The sequence below is a fragment of the Tachypleus tridentatus genome, chromosome 9 (genome assembly GCF_004210375.1).
Source record: "Tachypleus tridentatus isolate NWPU-2018 chromosome 9, ASM421037v1, whole genome shotgun sequence".
Classification (NCBI taxonomy): Eukaryota; Metazoa; Arthropoda; class Merostomata; order Xiphosura; family Limulidae; genus Tachypleus; species Tachypleus tridentatus.
This window is the reverse complement of record NC_134833.1, coordinates 123,925,957-123,940,794: the sequence shown is the minus strand read 5'-3', so window position 1 is coordinate 123,940,794 and position 14,838 is coordinate 123,925,957. Positions and strand designations below refer to the sequence as shown.

At 34.6% G+C, this 14,838-nt stretch overlaps 1 protein-coding gene across 1 annotated transcript in view; it reads right to left on the bottom strand.

The window, feature by feature from the left end:
* The window catches only part of LOC143226255 (uncharacterized), a 283,013-nt gene that overhangs the window by 29,995 nt on the left and 238,180 nt on the right, over positions 1-14,838 (bottom strand). The gene's annotated exons all lie outside the window — the stretch shown is intronic.

Sequence of the window (14,838 nt, the reverse complement as noted above, 5' to 3'; positions counted from 1 at the left end):
GAAATTTCAGTTAGCCCTGAAATCTTATCATTTCATGTGAAAGAAGCGTTGATTATATTATGTGAATATATTTGTTGATTGTAAAGTGAGAAATTTAATTGTAATTTCTTCCACGTTCAACTTAATTTGTCCTTTCAGCACTTAACACGTAACTTTTAAAGTATTACACTTCAAATGTAAAGAGGTTTTCACAGAATCATTTGTCTCTCATCACATAGCTCAATTCATGAGACTGGTATTCAACGAAAAAACGTATTGGGTGATGACAAATATAAGACTGGAAAGTTACTTTTTATACACCTTTCTTTTCTAGCCGTAATAGAATGAAATCAAAATTGGCGGTCAAACTTCTAGCTGCACTTGTAACATTGACAATAAATAATTCTAAAGAAAATATTCATTCATCAATTAGCCTGGCTACGTTGTTTGTTCAGTTTAGGACATAAAGGTATAGCTACCAGTTTGGTCTGCAATTTTATTTCATTCCTTTAAGTCACACATTTAATTCTTCTTTTTCGCCGCACATCATTTTCACATTTAATTTGATTAGACTTTTTTATCAATACACGTTAACAAATCCCATCAAATAAGAAATGAATAAGATCACAACCATATTATTCAAAGCAGAGCTTTACGTATCTTTGTTTCTTCTCAAAACATGGTCAATAGCTTATTTATAGTAACAACATGGAATATAGACTAACAGATACTTGTCATTAACCCTCTGAAATCGGCAGAGCTCTTTGAAACATCATCATCTGTGCTAAATACTTAATATAACATCTCCTGATGCTAAATTCAATCAAAGTTTTTCACGTTATATCTCATTAATTTATTAATACATTGCCTTATAATTTGGTGTGGAAAGTAAAATTCCAATAAATATAATCACATGATAGTTTGGGTTACCAGGGTCTGAAAGACAGAAAATAGAAAAACGTTAAACTATTATTCCTGTTAACTCTCCAGTCGGATCGTCACCTTGTCGAGGTGAGAGTGCATGCGCGTGCAAGTAATCCTGAGAGCGATGTCGTCGGGAGGCTTGCGTTTCTGGTAGGGTCATCCATGATGGCAAGATCGAGGGTGAGATTCCTGACAAAAAACGACCCAACCCCAAGACCCCAACCTGGACTCCTCAACGGCAGGAAGGACGGACAAGGGCTGCAGCAGTTCTACAAGTTCTAATCGTCTTGGTTTCTTTGCCATTGGACTCAACTTGTTGTGCTTGTTAAAGACCGTGTGTCTGCTGGTGTGCAACGTCATTCACACGTTATATCAACTCACGTACAGATGTCTTCCAAGTTTTACAAAGTTTCCAACATTTTGAAAAGAAGCGAGAGAAGATGAAACAACTCCAGTTACTACTGAAACCTCTCCTTCCCCTGAACTGACCTGCCCTTACTACCAGAATACATTTGCAGCAAGAATTGGCTTCATTAGCCATCTCGGGACCCCTGTATGAAATTGGAGAGCCATCATCCTCCACCTCGAAGGATCGCCAAGACTCGTATTAATAATTCTCAGAATGTCCTACAGCAGGTTATCTTGGCTGTAATACTAACTGAAGTATGTCTTAACCTACGTTTGTTATATAGTAGTACAATATCTCTGAGCGTTCAGTACTGAGATAAAATGTATCTAGACATTCTTTACTAGTACAGAATTCAACTGTTTCTGTACTGCGGTATCTAAGTGTAATATAACGGCATATAAGATGACTGGACTTTAATTTCTATACTGGGATCGATAGAGTGTATCAGAGATTGTTTTCTGTGATACAATCTCTCTGAACCTGTTTTATTATGATAAAATTAATTTATCTTTCTAAATTTTAACACAAAACGCTATGGTTCCATAAACATGACTGTTTCATTCTCAAGACATCGATTAACAAAATATATTTTACCTCTCCTAAGACAAACAAAAAACGTTTCTCTAACAGTCTCACTGATACCTTAGATTTTCAGAAACATTAAAGTAGTTATAAATTCCCCTAAACGACTCAGTGCACTATATGGTCTGAAAAGAACATCAACTATTGTTATGGTCAGGTAGAAATATAGTGATAACACTGTCCGCTAGAGGGAAAGTAAGTATGAATTAATGATTGTTTGTTTGTTTTGAATTTCGCGCAAAGCTACAAAAGGACTATCTGCGCTTACCGTCCCTAATTTTACAGTGTATCACAAAAGGAAAGGCAGCTAGCTAGCCAACACCACCCACCGCCAATTCTTGGGCTACTCTTTTACCAACAAATAGTGGGATTGGCAGTACAATTATAACGTCCCCACGGCTGAAAGGGAGAGCATGTTTGGTGTTCCAGGGATTCGATTTAACGACACTCGGATTACGAATGAATTATTTAATATTTTTTTTTATGGAAATGCATAACAATTTTTAATATAAATTTTGAGTTTTCTTAATATAAAAAATAAAAGACAAACAACATAAAGAAAACGTAACTATGTTTATATATATATGTGTAATTTCTTTACTTTGCTTTTTACACTGTCATAACTCAGAAGCTGTACGTCCCCGTCACACCAAACATGTTTGCCCTTTCAACCGTAAGAGCGTTATAATGTGACAGCCAATCCCACTATTCGTTGGTAAAAGAGTAGCTGACCTTAGAAAACCTGGTATGGCCAGATGGGTTAAGACGTTCCACTCGTAATCCGAGTATCGCAGGTTCGAATACCCGTCCCACCAAATATGCTCGTTCTTTCAGCCGTAAAGGTGTTTTAATGTTATGGTCAATCCCACAATATGTTAGTAAAAAGGTAGCTTAAGAGTTGGCTGTGGGAGGTGATGGCTATCTGCCTTCCTCTTAGTTTTACACTGTAAAATTAGGAAGGCTAGCGCAGATAGTCCTCATTTAGCTTTGCGCGAAATTCAAAACTAACCAAACCAGTTGTTGAACATTGTTTTTCTTGGCAAAGTTTACCAATGTTTCGCTTATTTGCAATTTTTTGTCAACAAACATGGGCAGAATTGTTTCGTGATATACACTTAATCATGAGTTCAGCATATTTCAGATTATTAATATGTAATATAAATTATGTGGTTTTAAAATAATTCAATGACAACAAGTCAAAATGTTAATTCATTACAAATGACAGATATCTTCAATAGCAGAACCAATATTTGGCACACTTAACTTTGAACATTAGATTAATCTCTTACAGAAATTAATCAGTGTATTTTCAAATTTTAAAAATAAATTTATGTCTTTCATTTATTCTTTATTGCGAAATGCCTGAAGCAACTAAATTATTAAAGATGTCAATTTTTATGTTCGGTTTGGTTTGATGTGTTTTGAATTTCGCGCAAAGCTACACGAGAGCTATTTGCCGTTCCCAATTTTGCAGTGTAAGACTCGAGAGAAGGCAGATAGTAATCACCACCCACCGCCAACTCTTGGAGTACTCTTTTACCAATGAATAGTGGGATTGACCATCACATTATATATCGCCCCCACGGCTGAGAGGGCCAGCTTGTTTGGTGCGATGGTGATTCGAACCCGTGAACATCAGATTAATTACAAGTCCAGTGCCGCCTTAACCACTTGGCAATGCCGAACATTTTTGTTCGGGGAAAAAAAAATGTCTCAAATTGGGAACAGACCCGAAAAGGCCGGTTGGTTAAGGCACATGATTCGTAATCTGAGAATCACGAGTTCGAATCATGCTCGCTTTTTGAGCCGTTAGAGGGGCGTTATAAAATGATGGTCTATACCACTATTCGTTGATAAAAGCCTAGTCCTAAAGTTGTTTGTGGGTGGTGATGACTAGCTTACACTGCTAAGTTAAGAACGGCTAGTGCAGATAGCCATCATGTAGCTTTGCACGAAATTTGAAAAAAATATATATCCTTATAAATTATAAGATTAAAGTGATTGAAGCAACTCAAACATTTGTAACAGTTAACTTCACTTTGCTATATACTCAAGAAACATATTTGTAAATCAGAGTTACGTAAGCAGGAAACAATAAATAATTTATTCAGTTAAAGACGAGTGTTTTATTGAAAGTGAAGTTTCATAAATAATAAACAAATTGAATATCATGAATCAATTAACCATATCTTTAAAATAATTAATTCACTTATTTAATTCAAATGTACACTTTGTATTTGAAATCAGTCGATGTTGAACTTTTTATTTTTCAGTTTTTTTTCAGGATCGTGACTATCCGAAACAAATTATGTCCTGAAATTTCCTTCATTCAATTAATATACCTTGAATCATCCACTATATAAATTAAACAAAATTTCAAACTGTTATAAACTCAATTCTGATAAACGTTTTAAGTATATTGTTGTAACGAACACCTGTTCTTCGAAAAATGTATTTGAAACATGTTTGTTGTGTATGTAATTCGACATTTCACATTTATTGAGACAAAATACCTTATTATTTGTAACTGTGTAAGTTCTATAAGTTAATAGTATAAGTGGCATTAGAGTTTAATACTGCTAAAATATTTTGGAATTATCTATAACGTAAACTAGAGTTACGTTCTTTAAGAAATAATCGATTATTATTTGAAACTTTAAAATTTGTTTTAGTAAACCTGTCTAAATACTTGTGTGTATTTATGTAAAATAAATAAATAAGTTTAACTAACTTCCAATTCCCAACACGGGTATCGAAACCAAGTTTCAAGAGGAGTGAGTCTGCAAACAATCCGCTGTGCCAAGTGGAGGAGAGTATAATGGTAATTACACACATGGACATTGTCACGTGGGGTAATGGAAGAGATCAAATGTATATGACCCTCGTAGATCTACATGACCTAAAAACCGATATAGTTAGCAGCAACTTTAAACATCATTAGTAAACAGGTTCTAATATTCATTATAGGAGTAGATTCAAACAGCGACTATTTACCAATATGAAGTGTTTTCGGTACGTCACATCATCAGCACCAACCAGAACATATGCAAAAATTGAACTACAAAAAGTAAATTGGAATTAATATGAGGAGAAATTAATAGAGTTTTCCTTCCCTAGTAACACAGCAGAAGATCTGTGGATTTACATCACTATAAACCGTGTTTCGTTATTACTAGAAAAGAGAGCACAAATAGCATATTGTGTAACCGGTGCTTAACTTCAAATATTCAAAATTAATAGGACGTATCCATCTCAAAATGGCCACAACAATCACTAACAGCCTGAATAAAAATAGCAAATGTTCAGTAATCACAGACAGACTCATAACAAAAGCAGAAAATTACATACCAAAGTATCAATAAAGGATACCCATACCAACTGGAGCAAAATAGTGATTTCTGTAGCAACTGGTGCAATATAGTGATATCCACACCCACAAAAAAAAGGATCAAACAAGATGAAAATATAATATGTTACAACTGGTGATCCACAAATAAATAAGTCTAGAAATAAAATTAGAAGACGCGTTAAGTTACTAAAATCACAATAACAGAACACCTTGTATACATAAATAAACTCAAAAACTGTTCCCAGATATTCATATTCTCATATAAAAAAGGCTACAAGGTTAAACAAAACAGTTATCGCTGATTTACCCAACACTCAAACCAGTAATAATAAACTAGCATGCAAGAATAAACACAAAGTACACACCTTGAAAGAACAATGACAGAAGGAAGACTGTCATTGATCTCAAGTATGAGATAAACAACCATGTTCCAAGTAACATAAAAGTATTCAAGTCTATAGTATAAACTGTAGTTTATATAAGACTCGAAGAGAATGAAATATTTGGTTGTGTAGCAATTTAAAAACCTTTACTTTGATCTCCAAATATTGTCAAGAGAATAATATTTGCTAAAAAGTGTAAGCATGGGAAGAGAAATGTGATGGTTTGGGGGGCTTCTATGTTAGGAAGAAAATAGATATTTGCTAAATGGATAGAATAACGGACCAACGCAAGTACCATCAGACACTATTGATCCGTCATGTTATACACAATGGTTTGCGTATTATTGGTAAAGGATTCTACTACCAAAGAGATAATGACCTCAAACATTCATCCATCCTATGAAGAAATTACTTATCTAAGAAAGAAGTGTTACTGGAATCATTCAAATGATGCAATGCTTGCAAAGAGCCTCGATCTCAACCCAATTGAAGATGTCTAGACTTTGAAACATAAAAAATAACAAATCAAAACTTCCTTTTGTACTTGAAACATTTAGAGCAAAGTTGCAAAGGACATTAATTATTACGCGACAGTACCTGAAAGGCTATCTATAGTTATTAATATAAGATTGGGACTGAAAACATTATCTGTTTGCTGAAGTCAAGTACCACCACCGAATTTTTATTGTACTAAATATGAAGATTAACAAACTTTGAATGTATCACCTGTGATTTAACATCCACTGTTCTTTGAAAATAGCTTGAAATATAATTTTGATTTCGTTCTAACACTTTTGCTCAGTACTGTATATATATATACCCAACCAATGAAGTGCACCAAGTACACTACTTAAAAAGGATAGTTTTCTTTACAGTATCATCATTGCGCTATTTGCATAACGTAGTTTAAATACAACAGTGTCATAGATAGAAGTAAATAATATGATTAGGCTATCTTTCGATATAAATTTTCGCTTTTTTATAACTGTAATAAGTACGGCTAACAGACCAAATAACTTCTTGTAACCCTATGCCAGTTTAATGTGTGGTCTGAGACTGAAGATATTTCTTATTGTGCTTTCAAGTTCTAAGAAGTCTTCAGCAGTCTTATCGGATTGTTTAAGGTCGTTGGTACCAAAATGAATTATAAGAAAACGGACAAATCCGGGAAAAGAACTGGTCATAGCTATGGCATCGTGAACTATAAGGAATTGGACAGATTTTGGAAAAGAACTAGTCATAAGGGTTTCTTTCTCAGTTATATCAAGACTTCTCAGACCTTCGTGTTTTTAGCACATCATGGAAAGACTATGGAACGTATTAGATACATTCCCGTAATAATGTATTTGTATTAAAACGTATATTATATAATAAATTCTCAATATACGCCTTTTTCAACGTGTATAAAGTTAAAACCAGTATAAACTAGTCTCAGGTTCAAACAAGTGAAACAACTCTTAGAATAATTTATTTATTTTTGTGGTAAGAACTTAAGAATTTATGTTTGCTAAATTATTTTGTATTAAATTTTCCCCAGTAGGTCAGCGGTACGTAAATCTGAAGTCATATAATGCTCAAATTTGTAGGCTTAACTTTCCACTTAATAACAAAATAATATTATTCGCTTATTCAAGGATAATTTTAATCTTTTCATTATGTTTTTTCATTTATTTATTTTTGGCAAAAGCAATCTTAAAAATCAGTTAAGCAAACATAGTCCCGACACAATGATATTTATAGGAACATACATCGTTAAAAGGTGGGTTCCGTGGTGGTCAGAACATATGTAATCTATTGAGTAGCTTTGAGCTTAGCTACCAATAAATAAACAAATAAGAAAACATAACGAATAACGAAACAAATAATGTAATTTGCGATTATCTTGATCTGACAACAGAAATATGATTTGCCGTAAGCGACACAATTTGAAACTATCCGCTTTGGTAACCATCTGGGGAATTACGGATACAAGTGATCTTCACAATGAATACTCGTTACTGGACGGCATTCATTGGATGCAGATAAGATCAGTTGAATACTGACGTGAATAATATTTATTTATTCATAGACACTGAATAATTATTTAGATAAATATCCCAGCCGAAAAAAAAGTTTTAAAAAATAAGAAACCTTTTTTTTTGCAGAAAGTATCTTTAACTTACATTTTAAATAATTCCAAAAACATTTGTGTAGTATAGAATTTTTAACCAACAACAAAACAGTTCGTAACATGCTCGTGCACCAGTTTTTCTATTAACGACTGTTTTGTCGTCACGTATAAATCCTACATAGCTACCAATCATAAAGCTACTTTCAATCCTATTTTTTTATTTTCTTGGAATTTCGTGCAAGGCTACATGAGGGCTATCTGCACTAGCCGTCCCTAATTTAGCAGTGTGAGACAAGAAAAAAAGCAGCTACTCATTAACACCCACCGCCGACTCTTGGGTTACTCTTTTAATAACGAATAGTGGGATTGATTGCGACATTATAACGTCCTCACGGCTAAAAAGGTGAGCATGTTTAATGCGACGGAGATTCGAACCCGCGATCCTCAAATTATGAGTCCAACGTCTTAACCCACTTGGCCATGCCTGGTCTTTCATCACTGAAATGTATCGAAAAGGTTATTGTATTTACCACAAAAACATACTTAGAGAGAAACCCTTTAGATTGAACGAGTGTTCAAGAGTTTTGTTCCACAATCTTCATAACTCATTGCTAATATTAAAATTATCAAGCAGTAATTTTACAAATTAAATCCAATATCAACATTTTAATTTTAAAAATATGTGTTCATAATATAGGTTGGAATTAAGAACAAAACCACACAATGGGCTACCTGTTCTCTGCCCATCACAGGTATCGAAACTCAGTTTTTAGAGGTGTGAGTTCGTAGACATACCACTTATAATACAGTAAAAGAACAAACACATGAATGGTCAAACACTGTCATTTAACTTTAGTTATTTTTTGTTTCATCCTTTTCATATAGACATCTGTTTACGCAAAAAGTATAATTACTTTATATTTTGAAAATTTAAAATTATGTATGGATGGTTCATCGAAACGGAATTTCAGATATCTCCTAAACAGGGTATCAGAACGAAACAACAGCATACAAGTATGACAGAAACTGTTCGTACCCTTAGGTCATGAGTAGTGTTTTCTTCATAACTTAAAAATGTTTTTTGTGTTTTTTTCTTATAGTAAAGCCACATCAGGCTATCTGCTGAGCCCACCGAGAGGAATCGAATCCCTGATTTTAGCGTTGTAAATCCGAAGACATACCGCTGTACTAGCGGGGGGCGTAACTTAAAAAGTATCATGACTAGGATAACAAATGTACAGTATTATAAATATTATTGAAAGACACGTCTACATAATTTTTATGTAAACTGAACGAAAAAAACTGTTTATAAACAAATAATCAAACATAAAAGAGGTAGAAAGTACTCGTGCGTATATTGTTTCCTTTTATATATTTTCTCTGCTTATTTCTCATTACACAATAACTCAAACACCAAAACAATGGTATCAACCAATTTCAGTGAGGTGGCGTAGATTCAAATAAAGTATTCGATTTTATAAGTTGTAAAGTAGTAATAACAATTTTAATATATATTTTAATCATAATTCTAGAACAAACGATGTTATCATTATCTCTTGAAGCTAGCTTTGTTATAGACATCTGATGGTCTTTCAAAGAACTTATGTACGAGGTGTGACAGTCATTTACAGTCAATAACACTATACAACACAAATTTTGTTCCTGGATAGTATGTGTTATTTCTCAATTGCTTATGTTGTAATAGTACAGAAAATAGCCATTATTCCCTTCAAACTTTGCTTTTGTAACCTGGATAATGAAATTTAAAAATTAACCTATTTTCTGTGAGAAAACGGGCAAATTTGCACATTTTCGCTTACATGAGGTCCAAATAAAACAACATATTAATCAAGAGTTACATGTATTGACACTAACGTTTATACAAAATGTTTAGAAGTGAGTAGTTTTGCGACTGAAATGTAAATCACTTTCACTTATCAGTCCTTAAATATAGTCTCCATCTTGTTTTTGTTACACGCTCCCAGGTCACAAAAGCAAAGTTTGAAGACAAAAATAGGTCTTTTCTATTTATTTTAAACATAAGCAATGTGGAAATAACACTTTCTACCCAGGAGCAAGAAAATGTATTTTTTTCTTTACATAGTGTAATAGACAAGCAATAAATATCAAAGTTGGATCTTCATTATACACAGAAAGTGGTTAAAAATAAAACCTTCCCATAATCTGTTTAACACTGTATTAAAGAAAGCAAAATAGAACTTTCCGTAAAGGAAGTAAATGTAGGGACGGCTAATATAAAGTAAGGATGATTCAAATACCATATCTACTATGTTATTTATATTGAATAATTGATATTTGCCATCCCTATAGTTATTTTCTTTTCCGAAAATATTTTTCTCTATTTGTTCGTTTGATAAAGCGAAGCATTCAGACTGAGATGAACTTTGAGTCTTTTATTTCACAACTGAGACTGAATAGTTTAAGACAGCTTCGAATGTATTTTTTCAAGTAATATATATAATCTAAGGTTCATTAATTGAAGAAGAAAGATTTCGGGAAGTAGATAGTTTGAGTAGCGTCAGGATCCTGAGAAGCTGTAAAACAAAAAAAAAGCTTTGTCAATTTCTGTTTCAACTCAGTTGAAACACAGCAAAATAAGTGATTCGGTTAATTTCAAGTGATAATTAAAGTGTCTGACGAGGCTTAAGTTTTTAGTATTTGTAAAACTGCACTTTTAATAATTAACACCTGTGTTAAATGATTTATTGCACGTCTTTATATGACCCTGATTTATAAACGTATTTCTTCTTGTGTAACTAAAAACGTTCATAGCCTGTCCTGTTTTTAATTATACCTTTCTATTACTTTAAAGCTAAACAGAAAGTTAATTGTTGCGAATGTTTGAGTTGCTTCAAGCTCTTTTATCTTACAATTGATAAGAATTAAAAAACAATTGTTGGTGGGCTGTCTGCCCCTAATTTAGCATTGTAAGACTAGAAGGAATGCAGCTAGTCATCACCACTTGAGCTACTCTTTACCAGCGAATAGTGAGATTGACCGTCACATTATAACGCCCCACGCCTGGAAGATCAAGTATATTTTAAGGAAAGGGAATTCAAACCCGCGACCCTTGGATTACGAGTGGAGTGCCTTAACCAACTGGCCATGCCGGGCCTCAACATTAACTGACCAAATGTTCACTTTTTTCACATAAATTACTGTAAGGTTTGTTAATTTTAAATTTTGCACAAAACTACACGAGGGCTACCTGCGCTAGCCGTCCCTAATTGAGTAGTGTAAAACAAGAGAAAAGTCAGATAGTCATCACCACCCACCGCGACCGATTACGAGAGAGTGATTTAACTACCTGGCCATGTCGGTCCGAGCTCTGAATAAACATTGAGAACGTGTACTTATGAAATGTTAACTTTAAATGCACTGATGGTCCAATAATTTTATTTTAATATCCCAAATAATTGTTCAGTCTTTCTTTCCTCATTAATAAGTCTAAAAGCTTTCCAAATCTAAACGTTAAATTACTTAACAACCATTTCTACTTACCTGGATAAAAGTTAATCATGGCCTTTATATTGAAATTTCCCATTTCTTTAGACACTTTTGTATCAAACTGCACGCTATACCTTTAACTATAACCACTTCTTAACTGGCCGTCAAGTCCTGCTCCACTTTCCAACCCACTGGCGAGACCTGCACCACTTCGTTAACCAAAGCCTGTCCTATCACTTACACTCAGTCCTCCACTACCAACCAACCCACTTCTAAGTCCTGCGTCGCCCCCCAATCCATCAGGAGCACCAGGGACTAATCCTTGACCATCATCGATTCCAAATCTGCTACTATATCCTGGTGATAACTCACTTCTGCGACCTGCACCTTTTCCGACATCTCCACGATAACCAGTGGCCAGGTGGTAGTCTAAACCACCCCTATTTCCTTATCATCTATTAAATCTATTTCTCAATCTGCTCCCAAGTAAAGGGTTGAAGTAACGTCCCACACCATCACCAATTCCAAACAAGCTACTATATTCGTCTCTACGTAACAACCTACTTCTACGACCTCCAACGTTTCTGAAGTTTCTAGGATAACTAGGGGCCAACTCATAATCTAAATCACCCTTACTTCCTGACTGTCTTTTACTTAAGCCATGTTTTATTTTGACGCCGTCATAACCGCTGTAATCTTCTTTTTCATTATATTTTGCATCATTTTCGTCTCCAATGTAATCACTTTCAAAAACGTCTTGTTTACTTTCTGTAGTGTAGAACGTGACAATCAGATACAGACCTGCAACCTGAAATAAAATAAAACGTCAGTTTCGTCTTATTTTAAAAGCTATTACAATCGTTTGTACTATTCCATCGGTGAAGAAAATGTGTAGAATGTATTGTTTGTTTCTTTTTTTAATTTCGCGCAAAGCTGTTCGAGGGCTATCTCCGATAGCCGTCCCTAATTTAGCAGTGTAATACAAGAGGGAAGGAAGCTAATCATCACCAACCACCGCCAACTCTGTAATACAAGGGCTACACTTTTACCAGCGAATAGTGGGATTGACGGTCACATCATGACGTTCCCACGGTTGAAAGGGCGAGCATATTTTAGTGTGACAGGAATTCGAACCAGCGACACTCTGATTACGAGTCAAACGCCTTAACCTACCTAGCTATGCCGGGCCTGTGCAGAATATAAAATAAAAGGTTCCCGTGTATATAACATTTCTGATTTGTAAGTTTTTTTATATTATTTGTTTAATTTCTATTTTTAAGTTTTATTAGATAGGTTGTTTGAAATTTATATAAATTAGGTATCAATTAGTTTAATCTACTTGGATTTAATAAGTATTATTGAAATTACAGGCGACATGCCCGTTAATTAACTATAATGGTATTTCGAACCTAATTTACTGAGTTTTGTTTATATTAACATTTGTTTTTGTTGTTGTTGTCAAAGTATATATCATTCGAAGAGTTTTCCTGCAAATTCAACAAATATCACCATATCTAGTGCTACGGTTTGGCTCGTTACTGGAAGACTTTGATCCTAGACTCGGCATGTCCAGGTGGGTTAAGGCGTCTGACTCGTAATCTGGGGGTCGCGGGTTCGAATTCCCGTCACACCAAACATGCTCGCCCTTTCTTCCGTGAGTGTGTTATAATGTTTCAGTTAATCGCACTATTCGTTGGTAAAAGAGTAGCCCAAGAGTTGGCGGTGGGTGGTGATGACTAGCTGCCTTCCCTCTAGTCTTACACTGCTAAATTAGGAACGGCTAGCACAGATAGCCCTCGAGTAGCTTTGTGCTAAATTCATAAAAAAACTAAAAACAAAACTAATTATTTAAACTGAACTGTCTTCTTAATTTTCTGTTGTTTTATCAAAGTTATTAGTTGTTTGTTTGGTTTCCATGCGTTATTAATTGTTTTCTATTGTTGCTCAGGTATCGTGTACGTTGCTGTTTTTTAGTAGGCACTCCGTAATTATTTGACTATAACTGTCATTTTTTGATTTATTATTGGCTGTATACTTAACGTTACCTGGTAATATGTTCTCTAATTCACTTTGATATTCTAGCCAATTGGCTTTTTTTGTACTCGAATTTGTCTTATTTAAAGGTTTTATATTTGTGGGGAGCGAGATCGAAGACACACCGTACAGGAAGATGATCACTGTTTACATCTTTTCCCACATTAAAATTTAATAATTGATATTAAAGGAGGTGAGGCAGATATCTAATATATAACTTGTATTTGTATCATACGGTGTATAAGTGGGTGTTTTGTCATTTAACATTGCTATGTTATTATCCTCGATGAATTGTAATAGGTGTCTTCCATTTGTGTTTGTGGACAAACATCCAAAGCCTGTTGGTTCGGTTGGAATGTCGTGCTTTGCTAGTTGATGGTTACAACGCTATCCCTCCCTAATTTAGCAGTAATAGACAGAGGGTAGGCAGCTGGTCAACACCACCCATCATCAACTTTTTAGCGGAATTGACCATAATGTTATAACGCTCACACGTGCTGAACATGTTCGATAGCCGTATTTGGGATCAGATACAAGCACATTAAGGTAATAGTCGAATGCTACCTTTTCATCAGATCACGCCATATCTACGTGTTTAATAAAATATTTATTGTTTGTATTTCATGTTGTCTTGTTTTTTAATAATTTAAATAAAAGTAGATCAGCCTGGCATGACACGTGGTTAGGGCGCTCGACTCGTAATCTGAAAGTCGAGGGTTTGAATCCCCGTCACACCAAACATACTCTCTCTTTCGAACCTGGGGTCATTATAACGTGATGGTCAATCCCAATATGCATTGGTATAAGAGTAGCCAAAGTGTTGGCAGTGAGTGGTGATAACTAGCTGCCTTTCCTCTAGTCTGATACCTCTAAATTAGAGACGGCTAGCGCAGTTAGCCCTTGTGTAGCTTTGCGCGAAATTCAAAACAAACCAAACCTTTCACATTACATTAACATAGATATGTTGATATAAATACAGCTATATAATTCCTCAAAAGTTTTATTATATACATGTCTCATCAACTTGACAACATTAACTTTAATTAAGCCACGTTAAGCGTCTTTTACATCAATCACAGGTCGCATTAAGTAAATTATATGTATAATGTAAGGTAATTTTTTTTTACATTCTTTTAGCAATAGTTTTAACTAAAACATATATTCATACCATACTTCAGACGAACAAAACTGTCTAAGCAATACAAGCTGAAGAGAGTTTTATTATAAAGGTCAAGAAACTTGTTAATGTGAGGCATACAAAACTATCTAGTACCGTGAATATCATATAACAAGGGTTGGTTTGAATTTTGGCGCAAAGCTACTCGAGGGCTATCTCCGCTAACCGATCCTACTTTAGCAGTGTAAGATAGACAGAGGCAAATAGTCATCACCACCTATCGCCAACTCTTGGGCTACTCTTTTCCCAACGAATAATGGGATTGGCCGTCACATTGTAACATCTTTACGGCTGAGAGGGCGAGCATTTTGGTTTGACGGAGACACCAACCCGCGATCCTCAGCTTACGAGTCGAGATATACCAAGGGAATTTAACTGTTACAGACGTTTTTCACCTATATTGTGTTATATTTTCTTTCACGT